Genomic DNA, 13460 nt, shown 5'->3' on the forward strand with positions numbered 1-13460 from the left:
CAGTGCCCATCAGTGCTGCCTATCAGTGCTTCCTATCAGTGCTGCCTATTAGTGCCCATCAATGCTGGCAATCAGTGCTGCCAATCAGTGCCACCTATCAGTGCAAATCAGTGCTGCCTATCAGTGCCAATCAGTGCCCATCAGTGCTGCCTATCAGTGCCAATCAGTGTCCATCAGTGCTGCCTATCAGTGCCAATCAGTGTTGCCAGTGATTCCTATCAGTGCCACTCAATGCATCAAATCAGTGCCAATCATTGCTGCCTATCAGTGCCCATCAGTGCTGCCTATCTGTGCTTCCTATCAGTGCCGCCTATTAGTGCCAATCAATGCTGACAATCAGTGTGGCCAATCAGTGTCACTATCAGTGCGGCCTATCATAAGTGCTACCAATTAGTGCCCTTCAGTGCTGCCAATCAATTCTGCCAATCAGTGCTGCCTATCAGTGCTGCCTATCAGTGCAAATCAGTGCTGCCAATCAGTGCCCATCAGTGCTGCCAATCAGTGCCCATCAGTGGTGCCAATCAGTGCCCATCAGTGATGCCAATCAGTGCGGCCTATCAATGCTACCAATCAGTGCTGCCTATCAGTGCCCATCAGGGGCAGTGTTGGGGAGATGAACTTAGCAACCAGGCACAGTGTCCATGGGGGGGCCGGCCTGGTGGGGCACAACTGAAATACATCGTAGTCCGTAATACGTAATCACCACACTACTATTTACAATAAACTACTGGAGGTAAAATAAAAAGTGTCAGTAAAAGGCCTGCTGCTAAGAATTTTTATGTGTTCCCATACCACAAAAAAAAAAAAAAAGAAAAAAAAGTGCAGCACTAATTTACTAATCAATAACTTAACAATCATGGTGGAATGCTCTAATGCAGGGATCCTCAAATTACGGCCCTCCAGCTGTTACGGAACTACACATCCCACGAGGCATTGTAAAACACTGACATTCACAGACATGACTAGGCATGATGGGAATTGTAGTTCCTGAACAACTGGAGGGCCGTAGTCTAATGTATGGAAATCTCAATAAACTTCAATATTACCACAATACTGGTCTATGTTATATGCAACGTCACATATAAAACACATCAAACTGAGAACAAGACATAACAAATGAAACTTAGCAGGGATGGTGAAAACCCCTCCTATAGATATTTATCAGACAGATTACCTTCAAGTTCAATAATTCCAGTGATATTTGATGTCACATGTAATACACATCAAAATGAGAATAAGACAAACATTTTAAAAATTAACAGAAATGGTGGAAACCACTCTACAGATAACTGCAATACAAATTTTCTTCAAATGCAACAACTTTTTCGTTGGGAGGTTCACACCATTATAGCAATTTTTTTTTTTTAGATTGTTACACTTAATTTTATATGTTTTAGTTACTATTATAATGTGAATTATTGCACTTCAAGTTCATTTTCAACCACCCCTGCTAAGTCCATGTCTTTATGGATCTTGTTTGTGCACTGGTGCGCAGTCATGTTGGAACAGGAAGGGGACATCCCCAAACTATTCTTACAAAGTTGGGAGCATGAAATTGTCCAAAATGTCTTGGTATGCCACTGAAAAACAACCCCACCCCATAATCTCCCCTCCACCAAATGATTTGGACCAGCACACAAAGCGAGGTCCATAAAGACATGGATGAGCGAGTTTGAGGTGGAGGAACTTGACTTACCTACACAGAGTCCTGACCTCAACCCGGTAGAACACCTGTGGGATGAATGAGAGTGGAGACTGTGAGCCTGGCCTTCTCAACACCAGTGCCTGACCTCACAAATGCGCTTCTGGAAGAATGGTCAAACATTCCCATAGACACACTCCTAAACCTTGTGGATGGCCTTTCCCGAAGAGTAGAAGCTGTTATAGCTGTAAAGGGTGGGCCAACTAAATATTGAACTAACACTGGGATGCCATTAAAGTGTTTGTTAACCCACAGGGTACAATTTACATTATCCTCTTGGTTGATGAATCTGATGTCCCCTGTGACTGCGCTTTATAAAAAATGCAGCTATATACCTTGTTTACAGAGCGCAGATCTGCGACCACGTGACCCGCCATCTTTCTCCTCTCTCGCATGAGAGCTGCAGCAGGCAGGGCCGAGGATCCCCTCGCTGACGTCAATCGGGAGGGGAGGAGGAGAGAGGTGGCCCTACCTGCTGCAGCTGCCATGCGACAGAGGAGAAAGATGGCGGGTCGTGTGATTGCCGATCTGCGTTCTGTAAACAAGGTTTATAGCTGCATATTTCATGAAGCACAGTCACAGGGGACCTCAGATTCATCAACCAAGAGGCTAATGTAAATTGTACCCCAGTTTGAGCAACAGAAGGGGTGGGCACAGACACGGAGCTCACAGACAGGGAAGGGAGGGGGAGGAGGACAGAGAGCAGGGCTGAAGAAGACAGAGGCATGTAAACTGACCACCGTGCCAGTGGTCAGCAGCCATGATTAACTGTGGTCAGTTTACAGGGGGGAGGGCAGAAACTGGCAGGATCAGCCAGGTTTTGTAGGTGTTACGGGGGGGGCAAATGACACCGCACAAGCACTGTGCTGTATTACATGCTTTAACCACTTCAGCCTCAGAAGGATTTACCCCCTTAATGACCAGGCCATTTTTTGCGATACGGCACTGCATCGCTTTAACTGACAATTGCGTGGTCGTGTGACGTTGTAGACAAACAAAATTGATATCCGGCTGGTCGGCGAGGAACAGGTTAAAGGAACAGGATCTTTATTTTTTAGGGGTTAACAAACGCTTTAAAGTTCACGTGCGTGTAAAAGGCAGGTAACCCAATACTTTTGACAATATAAGGTGTTTGTGTGTGTGTGTGTGTGTGTATATATATATATATATATATATATATACACACACAGAGAAAGTTCAAACGGTGAGGTGCACATCGGTCGTAGTAACGTGTGCAAAAATATATATATATACACACACACAGACGTGTGTTTGAGCTTTGGGGTGCACACCCTCATGCAATAGGCTACACACGCCTATGTATTGCAGGTTCCAGTTTTAGTAAATAACCCCATAGTGATTTCCATTGGCTAAACAAAAGTGCCTGAAGTTTGAATTCTCAACATTTGAAATACACTTCTAAAAGGCTTGTATATATAAACAAGAAAAGAAGGATTCAGGTGTGAACCCCCAAAAAATGAAAACTGCCGGCAGCGCAAAGGTTAATGCATGTAAATTGGAGAAGACAAGGCCCCACAGGAGATTTTAGTCCCTGGGTTCCCTTTTAGAAGTGGCTCCTCTCACTCCTCAGTGTGACATGTTGCAGTGCCGCACTCTCAGCTCTGACTCTCCCCTCCTCACTGGCTGTTGCAGTGACCGACAAGGCTGCAGTGCGCATGCGCCCAAAACGGTCCTCCATCCTTCCTCAGCCCCGCCCTTTCCCTCGGTGCCGTTAGGCTCAGGCTGCCAGGGATTGTGCTAGATATCCCCGGAGGATGTGATTGGAGCGGGAAGGGCCGTGTTGTGTGCGTGGAATGTAGAGCTCCATAGGACTGGCAGTGGGCGGAGGACACGCGTGGCGGTAAGTGATGCGGCCTTTAGCATGTTTTACCGGCCCGCCTGATCCCCGGGCTCCCCGAGTCATGTGTGTCCTCTCCCCTCCCCCCACCCTCGGGGTGTATAGTGATGAGAACTCCGCGCACCCCCAGCATGGGATCCGTTAGGCGATCCATCTTTGTTCAGCCTGGGCTGTATAGAACAAAGCGGATCGCTGAGTGATGTCCATGCTGATCACTATAATACAGGAGGAGGGGATCACATCACTGATCATCACTATAATACAGGAGGAGGGTGAGCCCATCACTGATCACTATAATACAGGAGGAGGGTGAGCCCATCACTGATCACTATAATACAGGAGGAGGGTGAGCCCATCACTGATCACTATAATACAGGAGGAGGGGATCACATCACTGATCATCACTATAATACAGGAGGAGGGTGAGCCCATCACTGATCACTATAATACAGGAGGAGGGGATCACATCACTGATCATCACTATAATACAGGAGGAGGGTGAGCCCATCACTGATCACTATAATACAGGAGGAGGGTTATCACATCACGGATCACTATAATACGGGAGGGGGGTGATCACATCACTATAATACGGGAGGGGGGGTGATCACATCACGGATCACTATAATACGGGAGGGGGGTGATCACATCACTATAATACGGGAGGGGGGTGATCACATCACTATAATACGGGAGGGGGGTGATCACATCACTATAATACGGGAGGGGGGTGATCACATCACTATAATACGGGAGGGGGGTGATCACATCACTATAATACGGGAGGGGGGTGATCACATCACCGATCACTATAATACGGGAGGGGGGTGATCACATCACTATAATACGGGAGGGGGGTGATCACATCACCGATCTCTATAATACGGGAGGATGGTGAACTCATCACCGATCACTATAATACGGGAGGATGGTGAACTCATCACCGATCACTATAATACGGGAGGGGGGTGATCACATCACCGATCACTATAATACGGGAGGGGGGGTGATCACATCACCGATCACTATAATACGGGAGGGGGGTGATCACATCACTATAATACGGGAGGGGGGTGATCACATCACTATAATACGGGAGGGGGGTGATCACATCACTATAATACGGGAGGGGGGTGATCACATCACTATAATACGGGAGGGGGGTGATCACATCACTATAATACGGGAGGGGGGTGATCACATCACTATAATACGGGAGGGGGGTGATCACATCACCGATCACTATAATACGGGAGGAGGGTGATCACATCACCGATCACTATAATACGGGAGGAGGGTGATCACATCACCGATCACTATAATACGGGAGGAGGGTGATCACATCACCGATCACTATAATACGGGAGGAGGGTGATCACATCACCGATCACTATAATACGGGAGGAGGGTGATCACATCACCGATCACTATAATACGGGAGGAGGGTGATCACATCACCGATCACTATAATACGGGAGGAGGGTGATCACATCACCGATCACTATAATACGGGAGGAGGGTGATCACATCACCGATCACTATAATACGGGAGGGGGGGTGATCACATTATATACTGGGGATGAGGATCTGTGTACAATACATCCACACACTGCACCCCACTGTCATCATCATCTCCCATTCATTCATCATCTAGGGATCAGCCTGACTCTAATTATTATTGTCCTACATTCATCCCAGATACGTGGGGGATGAGCAATGTCATTGTCTGTCACACACTCCTCTAATACTTCTCTATTGATTGACATTGGGTCCATCCTTAAATAACAGTCAGGGGAGAAGCTGTGCACACCAACCAATCAGCTTCTAGCTTCAGCTTGTTCAGTTAAGCTATGAATGCTTGAAGCTGATTGGTGGTCAGGCACAGCTGACCCAGATTCTGTCTGCTGCAGCCTTAGGAAATTCTCCTCTGCATTTATGTTTCTGCTTGGGAAGATAGCGGTCCAGAACAATGGGTCCGGACCATTCACCACCGATCGCCACATGTGATCAGACAGACATTTTTAAGTTCAAAGGTCACCAATATAAAAGCATTAAAATGCCTGTAATCTACAAAAAAAGAAGCTCATGTACTTTTTGAGCAAAAGGGCGTTTTTCTTTAGGCGGCAGAACGCTCAGATGTGAACAGGGGCCATTGAAATTAATGGGATTTGTCTTGTTGGGAGTTTTTTAGAGCTGAGGCTTAAGCCTCATACACACGATCAGATTGTTGGCCAACAAAGCATCAGACTTTTGTCTGTAGGGCGTGTGCCAGGAACTTGTCTTGCATACAAACGGTACACAATTGTCGACCAACAAACACGAACGTAGTGACGTACTACAAGGATTTTCAGCTCTTGAGCGCCACCCTTTGGGCACCTTCTGCTAATGTCGTGTTTGGTGAGCATTGATTCTGAGCATGCGTGTTTGTACTTTCAACTTTTGTGTGACGGACTTGTGTACAGACGATAGGAAAATCTGACAACAGACCGTTGTCCGCCGAAAATTTACTAGCCTGCCAGCCAACATTTGTTGACAGAAAGTTGGACAACAATTGTCTGATGGAGCGTACGAACAGTCAGATTTTAGGCAGTCTGTCATCGCACAATTCCCTGCCAAAAATCTGATTGTGTGTACGAGGTTTTAGAGCAGAAAAATGCCCAAAAACGCCTAGATGTGAACAGAGCCTTAGCTGGGTATATACAAATGCAGAAATTTGTTTGACATTTTTTTTTTGTGAGAGCATTCGTTTGTTTTTCTAATCAAAACTGGCATCAAATCAATGTTTCTTAAAGCGGACCTTCAGTCATTTTTTCAACTTTCCATCTATTAAATCTTCTGCCCTAGTTGTTTTAACTTTGGATAGTAAAAAATTTTTTTTTTTCTGCCAGTAAATACCTTATACAGCCCACTTCCTGTTTCTTGTCTGGTCATTAGCCAAGGCTTATGACATCATGCACAGTTCTCGCTCTCTCTCTCTCTCTCTGCTTAGAGTTTTCCAGGAAGGGAGGGGGGAATGAGTCATAAGAGGGCCAATGAGAGCTGCAGAGCAGGAGGTGGTCCTCTGTGTGTCTGTGTAAATCCAGGAAGTGAACAGGCAGCAGCTTCAGCTGCCCACAGTTAAAATGGCTGCAGCCAGACTCAGTGGAGGGAGATTTCTGCAGCATATTTGACAAGTATAGAATCGCAGTATATATAAAATAATATGCAAAGTGGTTGGAAGGAAGCTTCAGAATGGCAAAGATGTTTTTATTACAAATTATGTGAGCAGACTGCAGTTCCTCTTCTTCTTCTTTTTTTTTTTTTTTTTTTTTTTTTACAAAATTTTTTTTTATTTGTTTTTATAGAAAGTAGTTTACAGGTTCAGATAGTACAAATGCATCCATAAACAAATCTCTTTTACAAAATATAAAAAAAAGTGCAATAGCCCAACGGGGGCCAACTGTTATAGCAGTTCCTCTTTAAGGCTCCATTCACAACTAGGCATCTCGGATTGTGGGCAGAATCGCAGAAATCCTTGAACTTCTTTTGGGTGACAGGCATGCACGATTTTACCGCGATTCGTCATGCAACACGCCGCGATCGGGGTGCCATTGGAAGTGACGGGGATTGAACGGGCGTCCCTCGATTTGCTGTGATTCGGGATCGCCTAGATGTGAACGGAGCCTTAAGATTACAGTGGCAAGAAAATTCAAAGGAATAGGATGGAAATTATTTCGCGAATATACAAATTTTGAACAACATTTGTGGTTTTCATTCGGTAAAGTCCATTTTTAAAAAAATCTAAAATCCAAACTAAACTTTCAAACGACATTCGAATTTACTAAGAATTTTCATTATATTTTTCGGTTCCCACTTCCTCAATCCAAGGATGATGTGGTCTCTCCCCCCACTGTCTGCAGCCTCCGGGGATAACATCACATGTCTTAGGAGGCTACAGGGTCTTGCATTTGGAAGCTGTCATGAAGTCACAGCCAGCCTCCAACTTCAAGATCGCAGTGCCAGGGATCCACAACTGGAGAAGAATTCATGGCCTGGAAAGTATCTGTTTTTTAAAAGTCAGCAGGCAGTATTCAGCAGTCAGTATTTGTAATATTCACAACGCTGGGTGAAGTTCCTCTTTAATCGGTGCTATGACCTTACCGCAAGCTTTCCACTGCTTTAAAAAAAAAAAAAAAAGGCACATTTCTAAAGTACAATGATTCAGTGATTTGCCTTTGGTTTGTAAGTACCGATCTGCTACAACATTAGCACAATGGTGTACAAGCTGTACAACGCATGGTTACAAGTCATCACACTGTTTACTTATTTAGTACAGGTATTTATTTAGTGCTGACAATTTACACAGCACTTTACATACTGTACATTCATATCACCCTCTGCCCTCAAGGAGCGGTAGGGTCCTTATGTCACATACTAGGGCCAAATTGGATAGAAGCTAATTAACATTCTTTTGGAGTAAACCAAAGTACCTGGCGGAAACCCACACCGCACAGGGAGAACATGCAAACCTTTTGCAGATAGTGTCGTGGTTGGGATTCGAACCAAGGACCCTAGTGCCACTATGCTGCAACAGCTGACACTTTTTGAAAATGACGCTTCATTTAAGTCTATGCACGACAAGAATTTTTTTGCACCAGACTTCAAGAAGCATTATGGCATGAACAGGGCACGTAGAAACCATTAAAAACAAAGTGCAGCGCTCTAACCCAAATAAAGCAATAAAATGATGCAAATACATTAAAAAAAAAAAAGTGCCTTCAATAATAAAGCATAATAAATGTGACAACATTTAGTGTGCAAAGCAATGCTAAAGTACTCAATAATTTGCTTATATATACACAAACATCTACATAGTGCAAAGATAAATGTCTCATAGTGGCCCCTTTTACATGGGCGCCTCCGTTCTGCGGGATCCGCTCGCTCAGCAAGGGGGAACACTCCGCTGATCCCCACTGAGCAGGCAGATGACAGGTCCGTCTCCGCTTATTGAGCAGAGTGGAGATGGACAGAGTTCCGCTCTCCCCTATGGATAGATCAGATGAAAACGGACCGCTTGTCATCCGATCCGATCCACCAGACAAATGTAAAATAGGACCTCCATCTGTCTAGTTTTGGCGGAGTGGATCGTTTTGGATAGCGGTGGGTGTCAGCTGACATTTGCTGCTTCATAGGGTTGAATGAAGTGTCTGACTGGGTCCACCTGAAAAACTGACAGGCGGACCTGATCGGAAAGCCCGTGTGAAAGGGTCCTTAACCACTTCCGGACTGCTCACCGTCATTATACGTCAGCTGTTTGAAGAGGATTGTCGTTTTTATGGCAGCAGCTAGCTATCCTCTTCTTCAGTGAGCGGTCCGGTTTAAGATAAAAGTGGTCTCTGTTGCGGATTCACCGCGAGATCCCTTTTATCGGCGGTGGAAGAGGGAGCACCCCCTCCTGACGCGATCTGGTGCCCTCCGCCGCTTACCGGAGCCATCGGCAGCGGCGGAGGTAATCAGATCCTTCCTGTGACCTGACATGGCCAAAACGTCACTTCCGCCCATAGCTCTTAAAGGGCCATTTTTTTTTCTTCATTTTTTTAAATGACAACATTTTTATCTTTATTTATTTTAGTGTAAATATGAGATCTGAGGTCTTTTTGACCCCTGATCTCATATTTAAGAGGTCCTGTCATGCTTTTTTTTTCTATTACAAGGGATGTTTACATTCCTTGTAATAAGAATAAAAGTGACACTTTTTTTTTTTTTAAACAGTGTAAAAATAAAAGGTAAAAAAAATTTAAAAGCGCCCCGTCCCGACAAGCTTGCGTGCAGAAGCGAACGCATACGTGAGCAGCGCCCGCATATGAAAACGGTGTTCAAACCACACATGTGAGGTATCGCCGCGATCAGTAGAGCAAGAACAAGCATTCTAGCCCTAGATCTCCTCTGTAACTTAAAACATGCAACCTGTAGAATTTTTTTCAAACGTCTCCTATGGAGATTTTTAAGGGTAAAAGTTTGTCGCCATTCCACGAAATGGCGCAATTTTGAAGCGTGACATGTTGGGTATCAATTTACTCGGCATAACATAAAAAAAAAAAAAAATTGGGCTAACTTTACTGTTGTCTTATTTTTAATTAAAAAAAGTGTATTTTTTTCCAAAAAAAGTGCGCTTGTAAGACCGCTGCGCAAATACGGTGTGACAGTATTGCAACGACCGCCATTTAATTCTCCAGGGTGTTAGAAAAAAAATGTATAATGTTTGTGGGTTCTAAGTAATGTTCTAGCAAAAAAAAAAGTTTTTAACTTGTAAGCAACAAATCTCAGAAAGAGGCACAGTCCCTAAGTCTCGGTTCACATTGGGATGACTTGTCAGGCGACCTAGTCACCTGACAAGTAGCGTCCCGTTCTGTGCAATTGAACCGTTCTAACGTCGCTCCGACTTAGAAAAAGGTTCCTGTACTACTTTGGGGGCGACTTGCATTGACTTCTATACAGAAGTCGTTTTGCAAGTTGCCGCTGAGTCGTGTCCTGGGTCGCCTGAGGCAGTCGCGCTGCAAGTCGTGCTGCCTCAGTGTGAACCGACCCTAAGTGGTTAAGCTGCATTTGCACAGGTGTTTTTAGTCAAGCTGCAAATCCCAGCATCAAAAATCTACCGTTCCCTTTCTGCTGGATTTGACAGCTTTGTGTGGATGGCAGCGTTTACCTGGTGCGAATAGCTGCACCTGCACGCAGCCTGTCATTGCACTGCACTGGCTCAGTGGCTGCAACTATCTGCCGCTGGTATTCTCCACTTGGGTAAATTCTTGTGTGAATGCAGCCTAAGAGCTCTTTCATACGGGCGGTCTGCCCGATGGACTGCACTTTGCTCAGCGGGGGATCGATCTGTCACTGCGACGAGACGGACCTGTCAGAGCCCCACTCACCTCTATGGGGAGATCGGATGAAAATGGACCGCCTGTCTGTTTTCATCCAATCTGCCAAACGGATTGGGAAAAAAGGGTCACCATCTGTCTGGTTTTTGCGGAGAGGATCGGATCAAATAGCAGCGGGTGTCAGCGGACATGTCGCCGCTGACATCTGCTGCTCCATAGGGCTGAATGGAGTGTCCGATCGGGTCCGCCTGAAAAACTGACAAGCGGACCTGATTGGAAAGCCCTGTGAAAGGGGCCTAAGGAAGCAGGGATTTGGGATAAATTCAGCTTTAACTTGATTTGCTTATATTTTCAGCTGGCTCTAAGCCCTTGTTCACATTGGGCTGATTTGACATGCCAAATAGCATGCCAAATTGGCAACAGGACTGTCCGAATCCGTGCGACACCACACCGATTCCTGAAAGTAGTTCCTGCACTGGGGAGAGTGGGGGGGGGGGGTGTGTGCAGTTTCAATAGACATTTGTGCATGAACCCGCACAGACGTCTGTCTAATCACCCCTGAACTTGCAATGAAATGCGGGTTTGAAATCGTGCAAGTTCAGCTGAACTCGCACGATTTCAAACCCGCCTCCAATGTGAACGTAGGCTTAATCTGGATGTACTGTTCATTTAGACATATACCTTTGTCTGAAGGTCATTTCTGCTGATGCATTTTCTCATCATGTGCTCAGTTTCAGCTTCCCCAAGCTGATGACGGGGTTAGTTTTAATGACTGCAAATCTATGAAAGATTTATATATGTCCCCTTATTTAGCTTGTAGTGACATAAATAATATCCTTATTGTCCAAAAATAATCCATACACATATACTACATTATGGCCCTGTAATCTATTTTTCATGAAATTGTTTCGTACTGTGTATGTTTACTTCCTTGTAACATCCTGAAACCAGTGTTCATTTTGGCAGTTTTAGGACTAAAATGGCATTTTCGTTTTAGACCCATTTTAGTCTTCTGCAATTGTTTGTTTGAGCCGTATTTAGTCGACTAAATCTCCAGTACATTTTAGTCCACTAAAACTCATTTTAGTCGTCTAAAATCTAAAGGGTGTAGTTAAATTGTAATGCATTATTTAAGCATTCCTCTACAATTTCCAAACTCATTATATACTGCTGGAGTGAAAAATGTTATTATGAATGGCATTAACCACTAAAGGACCGTGCCTATTTTTCAGACTTGGTGTTTACAAGTTAAAATCATCTTTTTTTTTTGCTAGAAATTTACTTAGAACTGCCAAATATATATATGTGTGTGTGTGTGTGTGTGTGTGTGTGTGTGTATATATGTATGTGTATACACTACCGTTCAAAAGTTTGGGGTCACATTGAAATGTCCTTATTTTTGAAGGAAAAGCACTGTACTTTTAAATGAAGCTAACTTTAAACTAGTCCTAACTTTAAACAAATATACTCTATACATTGCTAATGTGGTAAATGACTATTCTAACTGCAAATGTCTAGTTTTTGGTGCAATATCTACATAGGTGTATAGAGGCCCATTTCCAGCAACTATCACTCCAGTGTTCTAATGGTACAATTTGTTTGCTCATTGGCTCAGAAGGCTAATTGATGATTAGCAAACCCTTGTGCAATCATGTTCACACATCTAAAAACAGTCTAGCTCCTTCCAGAAGCTACAAAACTGACCTTCCTGTGAGCAGATTGAGTTTATGGAGCATCACATTTGTGGGGTCAATTAAACGCTCAAAATGGCCAGAAAAAGAGAACTTTCATCTGAAACTCGACAGTCTATTCTTGTTCTTAGAAATGAAGGCTATTCCATGCGAGAAATTGCAAAGAAATTGAAGATTTCCTACAACGGTGTGTACTACTCCCTTCAGAGGACAGCACAAACAGGCTCTAACCAGAGTAGAAAAAGAAGTGGGAGGCCGCGTTGCACAACTAAGCAAGAAGATAAGCACATTAGAGTCTCTAGTTTGAGAAACAGACGCTTCACAGGTCCCCAACTGGCATCTTCATTAAATAGTACCCGCAAAACACCAGTGTCAACATCTACAGTGAAGAGGCGGCTGCGGGATTTTGGGCTTCAGGGCAGAGTGGCAAAGAAAAAGCCATATCTGAGACTGGCCAATAAAAGAAAAAGATTAAGATGGGCAAAAGAACACAGACATTGGACAGAGGAAGACTGGAAAAAAGTGTTGTGGACGGATGAATCCAAGTTTGAGGTGTTTGGATCACAAAGAAGAACGTTTGTGAGACGCAGAACAAATGAAAAGATGCTGGAAGAATGCCTGACGCCATCTGTTAAGCATGGTGGAGGTAATGTGATGGTCTGGGGTTGCTTTGGTGCTGGTAAGGTGGGAGCTTTGTACAGGGTAAAAGGGATTCTGAATAAGGAAGGCTATCACTCCATTTTGCAACGCCATGCCATACCCAGTGGACAGCGCTTGATTGGAGCCAATTTCATCCTACAACAGGACAATGACCCTAAACACACCTCCAAATTGTGCAAGAACTATTTACAGCAGAAGCAGGCAGCTGGTATTCTATCGGTAATGGAGTGGCCAGCACAGTCACCAGATCTGAACCCCATTGAGCTGTTGTGGGAGCAGCTTGACCGTATGGTACGCCAGAAGTGCCCATCCAACCAATCCAACTTGTGGGAGCTGCTTCTAGAAGCGTGGGGTGCAATTTCTCCAGCTTACCTCAATAAATTAACAGCTAGAATGCCAAAGGTGTGCAATGCTGTAATTTCTGCAAAAGGAGGATTCTTTGATGAAAGCAAAGTTTGATGTAAAAACAATGTTATTTCAAATACAAATCATTATTTCTAACCTTGTCAATGTCTTGACTCTATTTTCTATTCATTTCACAACGTATGGTGGTGAATAAGTGTGACTTTTCATGGAAAACACAAAATTGTTTGGGTGACCCCAAACTTTTGAACGGTAGTGTGTGTGTATATATATATATATATATATATATATATATATATATATATATATATATATATATATATATATATATA

At 44.1% G+C, this 13460-nt stretch overlaps 1 protein-coding gene across 6 annotated transcripts in view; it reads left to right on the top strand.

Annotated features, from left to right (window-relative positions):
- The first annotated feature begins 3369 nt into the window (after window positions 1-3369).
- The window catches only part of CEP170 (centrosomal protein 170), a 141317-nt gene continuing 131226 nt past the window's right edge, over window positions 3370-13460 (top strand). For all 6 annotated transcript variants that reach the window (XM_073627941.1, XM_073627944.1, XM_073627943.1 and 3 more), the window contains exon 1: window positions 3370-3563. The gene's annotated coding sequence lies outside the window, so the exon portion shown is untranslated. The remainder of the gene's footprint in view (window positions 3564-13460) is intronic.

Source organism: Aquarana catesbeiana, linkage group LG04 (genome assembly GCF_042186555.1).
Source record: "Aquarana catesbeiana isolate 2022-GZ linkage group LG04, ASM4218655v1, whole genome shotgun sequence".
NCBI lineage: Eukaryota > Metazoa > Chordata > Amphibia > Anura > Ranidae > Aquarana > Aquarana catesbeiana.